This window comes from Anopheles marshallii, chromosome 2, assembly GCF_943734725.1.
Source record: "Anopheles marshallii chromosome 2, idAnoMarsDA_429_01, whole genome shotgun sequence".
In the NCBI taxonomy this organism is placed as follows: Eukaryota; Metazoa; Arthropoda; class Insecta; order Diptera; family Culicidae; genus Anopheles; species Anopheles marshallii.
The window spans coordinates 4,442,462-4,451,332 of NC_071326.1; positions in this window are offsets into that span (position 1 = coordinate 4,442,462).

Below are 8,871 nucleotides of genomic sequence, written 5' to 3' on the forward strand. Positions count from 1 at the left end.
TTTTCCTGGTGTTATCCATGGTGTTAACCATTATCGACTTTAAAATGGATCAGAACAATGTCTGCCAAGCTTGTGAGAAACTTTTGAAGAAAGTTTGTGGACATGCTTCTGTATTTATGTGTATGTGGTCTTTAGTGTATTATGGTCTGCAGTCCTCTATGGTCGAGCGCCGTCGTCATCACTCCATCTCAGTTTTTGGCCTACCACGTCTCCTGGATCAACCCGGAACACGAGTCTATGACAGTCTAAGACCCGATGTATGACAGTGAGTTCATCGTAGATCTCGTAGAACTCATCTTTTTAGAGGTTTTTCCATTGTCCTTCCACATCTTCCAGAAATTCTGAGCATCTTCCCATCCTACGTCCAAGTCTCCGAGACGTTTGTGTATCAGAACTACGCAGAATAGTCTGTATAGTTCCAACTCATCAAAGTCTGGGATTTATAATTCTAGTGAATGATCTCCGAAGTTTCAAACTGTCGGGGATGGTCTATAAATGTCAGCTACATTACGCTATACCTAACAAAACAAGCTCAACGCATGCTTTGATTTGCCCAACTCACTCTCCCCTCTCGTATCGAATACTTCGTATCGGTTCTTCACATTTAAATTCGGAATACTAAACACATGGATGCAATTATAAATGTTACAATAAATGACAGTTCGTTTCGTTTGTGATGTCGCCCCATTTGCTTGACCATTCATTAATTCCATTACGAAGTACCGAATCAAGCTAAATTCATTTACAACCCTTTGTCAAACGCGAATCACCTGTGTCCGTACGGTGCGGTTATGGCGACATGCAATTCCCCCTCTAAATCATTGAATGGCATTCAAAAAAAACAAGACAAAAAAAAAGGAGCACCTTTTTATTTTCGGAATTCTAACAATACAAGGATTACCTCTCCGTCGAAAACCCGCATTCAGCGTGTCGCACGGATGCTTTCCATTACGAAACGACACAGCGCAGCACTATAAAAGGGCACACAGCGGCAGGCATTTCGTGAAACAATTGGCAGGCTAATTTCTGCTCCCCAGGTCCCCAGGAAAGCCCAACCGTCAGCCGGCGGATTCCGAATGAATTATTCATAGCCCGCGCCGTGTGTGCGTGGATCGGTTCTGTTATTTTTTTTTTGCTGTCGTGGTCTTCCTCCTGAGACTCAAGCGGCCACATCTACGTGCATGCACAAAACCAGCCCGATTTGCAGAGCGCACTGATGGGTGCTCATAAAAAAAGAGAATTTTCATTTCATAAATTTATAACCCCTTGCCGAACGGATACCGCTGCTCACCCAGGGACGGACAGTCACGAGTTTGATTGGATGTGGCTTTGGTTACGTCTCGGATTCAATAATTTGCTTCTTCTGGCTGGCTGGCGCACATAAAATATTCATCTCCACGGAGTAGAAACCGAAAGCGAAACGAACAGCAAATGTCCTCCTGCTCGTGCTCGACTCCATGCACAACAAAAGGTTTCGCGTTCTTGTGTCGTTTATATTTATGTAGCGCAAAAGAAAACAATTTTCTTAGCCTTTTGTCGCCCCGGGGAATTGGGTGCTTCCAAGCATATGTGTGTCCTATCGGCGGTAATGCTGGGATGAAAATTCGGCTCTCATCAACGACACAAGCCATTACCGAGCGTGACAGCATTTGCCGTAACGTTTCCAAACTGGAAAAATTCAAATGCCACATAAAATCCTTCCCCGAGAACCACTCGTGTGCCACCGTCGGCCATTGCGCGCCACCAAGTAATCGGTTAAGAAAAGCGCTTCAAATCACATCCACTGATGGTAATGGCGCAAGTTAAATTCTGCTTTTCGGTCGTTCCATGCGATGTCGATAGTCGTTTGATTGCAGCGTCATTGCCCCGGCATTGGCTCGAGCGGACGGCGAGTCAAACAATTTTGACTCCCACCGAATCGATTGGCCATCGTTACGCCAGGGGGCAGGGGTGGACGGAATCCCTTTCCGTCTTCATCGCTTTTCGTCCGTGTGCAGTATTGACTTCAATTCAAAAGCAATCAATTTTAATGAAATCCCTTGCCTGTCATCATTGTTTCCGGATGCGTGCCCCCCGGAGCAAACGGCAATCGTTGGGTCTGCCTTCTTTCCTGCATTTGTTCGTTTGGTTCGGACGGACGGCCTCAAGACGGACGGGCGTATTGATGTCATTAATTATGGATTCCTTATACGACTTCATCAACGACGACAACGTTGTAATCAGCGGGCAGCAAAGTAATATAGGAAAGAAAAGAGTCGGCTCTCGTCGTCATGTGTGTGAGTGGGGTATGCGTTTCGGTGTTTTCATCATTGGAGCGGAAGTTTCAAGTTTCTTGTCTGTTTTTTTAAGCGTCCGGTGCATCGAGCGGGATGCATTCATTCGAACGCATCGACCCTCGGGACACTCCTGCTCGGGTCTTGTCTGGTACAGAAGGATAACGGCCCAGAGTGCACAGATAGCAAGGTATTGCCGTTGCTACTTGAAGTGGAAAACTCGAGCATAACTACTCCTGTGTGTTAGTTTCCATTCACACGCCACTGGAAGAGAAATATGTTTTCCATTTTTATCCACAATCGACAGCAGAGAAAAAAAAACGATGGATAAGGGAAAAGCCATCCCAAACCCATCGGCTGCCACATGCCAGCTGTCCTTCACCGAACCATTTTTCAAACAATGCTTTTTGCCATTTTGTTTTTTTTTGTCCAATAAGTCTTGAAGCAATCAAATATTCTAGCAAAATTCCTAAAATAAAACAAATCAATTTGATGTAATAATCGAATCGATGTCACACGCTCGATTCAACTCCCCAGCAAAGCCAAAACCTAGTCCCCGGATGTGCATTTGTATCGGTTTGAGCTACAACCAAAAAAAAAGACGACGACGCTACGAACCAGAACTAGGGTAGATGTGTGTCCCTTTGATTGATCGGAAAAAGGATTGACAGACGGGATGGAAAATTCGGGTGTTTTTTGTTTCTTCCTTTCATTCCCTATTATGCTTTTGCTGGCACACGGCAGAGCGGTGGTCAGGAAGAGGTAGTAGCTGTTTGCCGTCGGTCAGCTGGAAAAAAATACATGATTCGTTCGTTATTCTGCCTTTTGTCAATTATAGTCTGTATGCCTTAGCGAGAAAGATATGTGTTCATTTCTTACTGCTTATTAATGCTACGCTGTCACATGACAATGGACGGCTAGTGTCCTTTTTTTTTAACTTTAGGTTGTAGCATGCCCAGAAAACCTTGTCTAGGAGCTTCGTTTTGAGTTTTGCTGTAATAATTGACACATTTTTGCTGGTCAATTGCTGTGACAGCTGCTGTGTATTATTGGATTGCTTTGTTCATATGCATTAATCTTCATATTACTTGGTTTGTTCAATGGCACTTTTCAGACTATCCATACTAGCATCTTCAAATTTCAACGATGTTCTTATAGAAATTCAATTTACTTGATACTCTACCTTTGCTCAAAGATTCAACTAAAATTCCGCATGTATCTAGGCCCTTGGTACAAACCTTTACAATCTCGTCCAAGATGTCCAAAGATGTCAAAACCCCACAAAACTTTGTGTATATCCATGTCTATTGAAGTTTTCAAACGAGTCCTGCACATTAATTATATTTTTCTTCTTGTTGCCAGAGAAGACTTCTTGCAGTTGCTTGTTCTGGGTTGTTTAACCTCCAATCACATATGCCGTCGAAGGACCCGACGGGAGCCTGGTTGCTAGGATGCTCGATTAAAGAAGCGTAACATTTCAGGGAATTCTGTTTGACGTGGTCGTATTGTGCAGGAATCATAGGAATATTATCCAAAAATGTTAAGATGTTGTGAAACAAAAGATATTCGAAAGAGTTCAATTCAAATTTAATTTGATTTTGATTGTAATTGGGTTTCTTACCCAACAATTTCATCGCATTACATGTTCTGTACAATGATGTTAGAAAACTATCATTTCATTTCTTTTTATCGCATAAATTCACCCACCGGTTTAACTTGTTATCAATAATCTAATATTGTCTAATCTATAACTTATACATCGCGTTCAAATGAGAGAATATCTAATTCAGCTGCAGACGCGTCGAAAGCAAAACTTTCCTCGCACTTCATCATGTCTGTCGGAACATTTCTGATCCAAATTCGATCTCCTTCACCTTCACACACATTAATTTAGCGATGATTTCTATCGCCCCCCCCCCAAACCCGATTGCATTCGTTCGGAAAGTGTGTGTGTGTGAATGCTTGAAAGATAATAAATCGATAACTAACAAGACGAAAACTTAGGAGCAAAACCATTCGCTTATGCGTCCCGTGCCTTGCTTCCCACGTGGATCGTTCTAGACGACCGTTGGAGCTATGCTTCTTTCCTTTCTCTAACACATCGCGGCCTTCCTCCACCACCCCCTTTAGCAGTGGCACCCCAGTTGGAAAGGATCGCCCCATGGAACGGCTATCAATTATCATTAATTTACTCGCCGCATTCACTTCCTTCGTTTCCCGGCTCGTTCGCTCGTGGCAGCGGTAAGGCATTCTTTTAGCACAGTGCTGAAACTCCCGCACATTCGAAACGGAGGCGCACAGATAATAGGTTTGCCCGGCCGGGAGAATCGCGCGACGCTCCAAACCAGCGGGCGCCAAAGCCTTTGCGGAATTCGGCGAAACGACGGCGGTTCACTTTCAGCATAATAATAGACTCTCATTATGCTTCGCTTCGCTTTAGTATCGGCCCCACACACGGCCCCTTGCGCACCACCGATGGGTTGTAGGGTGGAAAGGTTCATTCAAACGGGCCATATCTAATATTTAAATGAACCATTGTTCTGCCGGCACCGAACTGCTTGCCAGCGAGCTCTTTGCTTGTCGCGCACAACAAAAGGACTCCTTGCTTCCTTTCTTAATGCACAGTGTGCGTGTCTGTGCGACTGTGTGAATGCCCTTCTGCCCGCGTCGCACGTCTTGCTCGTCTTTTGGGAAAAGAATCGTGCAAAAAAACAAACCGCGCACTAACTATTCAACTATCTTTCAGTTGGTGCTCCGTCTGCTTCTCCTTCAGCTGCACCGGAGCGGCACTCGCCGGAAGGACTGCCGGATGGGTTCCCTGGGTTTCAGTTCCGGCTAATTTCAACACCTACCCCCCGGACGGGGCCAGTTGCCATTCGTGCTCTCCTTCCCAGACCACGAGAGGGAAAAACGGGAAACGCACAGTTATCTTGCACTGACGCGAAATTATGCTGCTCACAATCGTTTTATGCAGACGACACACATAGACATAGACACACATCACAAGCACACACAAAAGAATATTTAACTAACTGGCTCGATTCTTTCTTGCCCTGGTACGGGCGAAGACGACCGAGGGCGTGCAAGATTGTCACCTCGCTGGAGCGAAACAATAGACGGTTAAGCACACACCACACTACGGTGTGAAGAGGACACTGCAAGACATTGGAACGCGCGGCCAGACCGCCAGAAGGATGTCAAGCAGGCTGCAAGCAGTAGATTAAAAGAAGAGTTCTCACTTGCAATGATATGCAAAACCCGAATGCACAATGCACTTTTCATGTTGCTCCCGGGGTGTGGAACGGCTCTGGAGGTCGGCAACGGGCGACCATTTTTCATTCGCATCGTCCTGTGACGTTTCGGTTTAATTTGAATTTAAACTCTCACTCACTCGTTTCCGAACATCGTCCACCGATTTGCCGTACCATGGACGATGGAGCGATCTCATTAGCATTAGCAAAGTGTTTCACAGTTACAGCTCACTGGCACTGGAACCGTTGCGCGTCCTTACCAGACGATTAAATCTCCTCAATCATAACAGTATTTTGTTACAGATACGAAACAAAAAAAATCGGTATTTACACCAATCGGTACGATTAAACACCCGAAAAGTGTCTGTCGGCTAGGGCACAGTCCTTTGCCTTTGTTGTTCCCCTCGCTTCGAGCAGAATCGGACCCACGGTTGGGATTTTCCAATGGCAAAAGGACGAACAATCTGCAGCTAGACCATTCGCTTCGGTTCGCATTGCACGTGGATTACGGCCCAAATGCCCATTCTTCAGCCGTACAGGTCGCACAAGGTCGTTCCATTCTTTTGTGTGGCGAAGCGGAAAACATCTTAACGTGGATGGCGAACGGTACTACCGTACTGCCACACTCCAGCCAACATCGCTGTGCCGTAGAAACGAAAACACGTTTTAAAGCCTCCGGTCACGAAACAATGCTATCCTGCACGGGTCCTGATGATCGTTCGATAACGGCACTCAGGGGTTTTAGTGCGGACGGGGGATTTTTTTCGTTTAATTTCGAAAGCAACATAACGACAAAAAAAGCATTATCGTACGGAAGAAGTAGGACGATGTTGCATAGATATTGTCATTGTACAACTGAATTTCAGGTAACGGTTGAACAAGATTTATGCGCACCGCTATTTCTTCAAGCTACTTCAAACATCTCAGTTAGCTAAACAATTCCAGTTAGCTGAAACACGATGAACTTTTATTCATTTAAGCAATATTAAAGACGTGAAAGTGGAGTACCAATACCATTGTCCAGAAATAGACCTGTTGTAAATGGGATAAGATTCATCTTAAGACAGTGTTTCAATCATTTTGAAACCAAATTCACTCTCAGTTCAAGGCAATTCTTCTGCTACAAAGACTGATGAATAACTTCAGTGATTTTTCAAGAGAGAGATTGTCCTTAATTTCATTGTTTACCGGAGGAATACTTTAAAAATAACATTGCTTATTTCATTGTCTTTTATGTGTTTTTTAATGCACACAAGGACTCCAACAGCAGGGTGTCTATTATATTTGAAGAATAGCTCTAGTAATTGAGTGTCCAAACAGCGAACTTCAGGAACTGAGAGATAGAAGTATTTGGCTCAGAATCGAATTGATTGTTAGAATCTCATGCCCAGAATCACAAAAATAAGACTATAGAGACTTGAACTCGAGGTAGAACTTAAGGTTTAAACCACATCTTGAAAGTTTGGAAAAGAGTTTGCAAAGTGTTAACACTATAGTAACACAATAAACAAGACAGATCTTCATCTAGGTAGTTGAATAAAGATCTTATAAATACTAGCAAGTTTAAAGTTCCCTTCAAATGGTCAGCACTTGACACAAGGCACACAAAATTCAATAAAAGCTAAAATAAAACAGTGACTCAGTGAAGATTACGGATCTCAGAAGTAGGAAGCTCAGTTTAGACAATAAATCGTAATGAATCAAATATTTGTATTCTTAATGTTTTCCAATTATCCAATAAATTCCTCTTGACAAATGTTATGGAGTTTAAACTGAATCAAGAAAATAATTAAAATATTTACAGTATTCTGAGCGACGTAACACCGCCGCCTAAAGAACTGTTTCAGAATAGCTAATTAGACCTTTTTTTATCCCTTGAACTCTTGTAACGTTGAGAAATGATTTAGCCATGAGTTTGAAAACAGTAGCTCTTTTTCATTAAATCATACGTTGTACACCATCTCTTGCGTGATGTATTGAAAGATTGGTCCAAATGTCGTTTTTTTCGCTGAAGCTTGGAATTGGGACCATCCCTACGTCCACAATACACTTGCATTCAGAGCAAACAGCCCTGCGCAGTTTAGCAACGGGGGAATAAACTGATCATCGCATGTTCGTGTCATGCCGATTTGCACCATATGCTGCAGACGGTTTGTGCCATATCAGCAGCAGCAGCAGCCGCCACCGACTGCAATAACCTCGCGCGATGACGTAAAGCCCGCATTCCGCAAGCCCCATCATTTCGGTTCATCATTTCGTTTGCTTCGTTTTGTTCCGACCTACCGAGTGCTGATCGATTGGCTACGCACCGTGCCGGTGCGCAATTGAAGGCACAATAAAATGCTCCAATTTTCTATTTCCTCGCGGTGCAACTCTCTTTATCGCCCAACCGGAAGCTGGTAAAATAGTTCACATAATTTCCACATTTAATATTCCATCTGCGAACGAACCGGAACATGAGGGGATTCCGGGGCTTTGTACGCACGGCATGCATGGTGGTGCGCCAATGCACTCTACCTCAAAGATAGATCCGTCGCTACCCGTTCCCTTTGCTGTTTGCCGAGACCGCCCGAGACCGACAGAACGAGAATGGAATCCGTTTATTGTGCTAGTTTACTTACCATCCGGCAGTTTTGCCCGGTTCCTCGCATCGTTTTCAATTCCTAATTTCACCCAGGCACTCACAATTGGCGGCATACGAGCGGGGAAACCTCCGGCTGCCTCCGGGAAATTTGCCCAACAACCCGGTGCAAAGTTTCCACCAGAGATAAATTAAAATGGGTAAAACCCTTCGGCCATTGTAATGCGTCCTTTTTATTTATTTTTAATCACGTCTGTCCGAACGGCCATGTTTCCTCGCACGAACAAGCAACCCCCATGTCCAAGGGTCTTTACCGAGTCGTCTGGGGGAGAACAACAACAAAAAAACTGGACAGTTTGCGGAGCTGGCATAGGAACTGCACACATTCCTAGACGGATAGGGACGAAAAGCTGAAGATCCTGTGGAATTAATTTCATCGTGCGCTGGCATTCGAAACCCGAACCGTTGGGTGAACGATCCCAGGAGAAAGGTAGTGATGTTGATTCTTTATGCTAGGAACCGAAAAAAACCTCCCAGTGTCATTCGGGAAAGGGATTTTCCGTTCATTGCGCCACATATACCAGCAGCGGCATCATCGGCATCGTCATCGGGAGCGGTTCCAACGACAGCATGCGTCATACCGGTCTTCAACCGTCTTGGTAAGAGAAGACGGCACGTTCACCAGCACCATTTCTAAACAGCCCGAAGAGGACGGCAAACAAGACGTGGCAGCAGGGTTTTGAGCGAGAAAGGCACCCCGATTAAA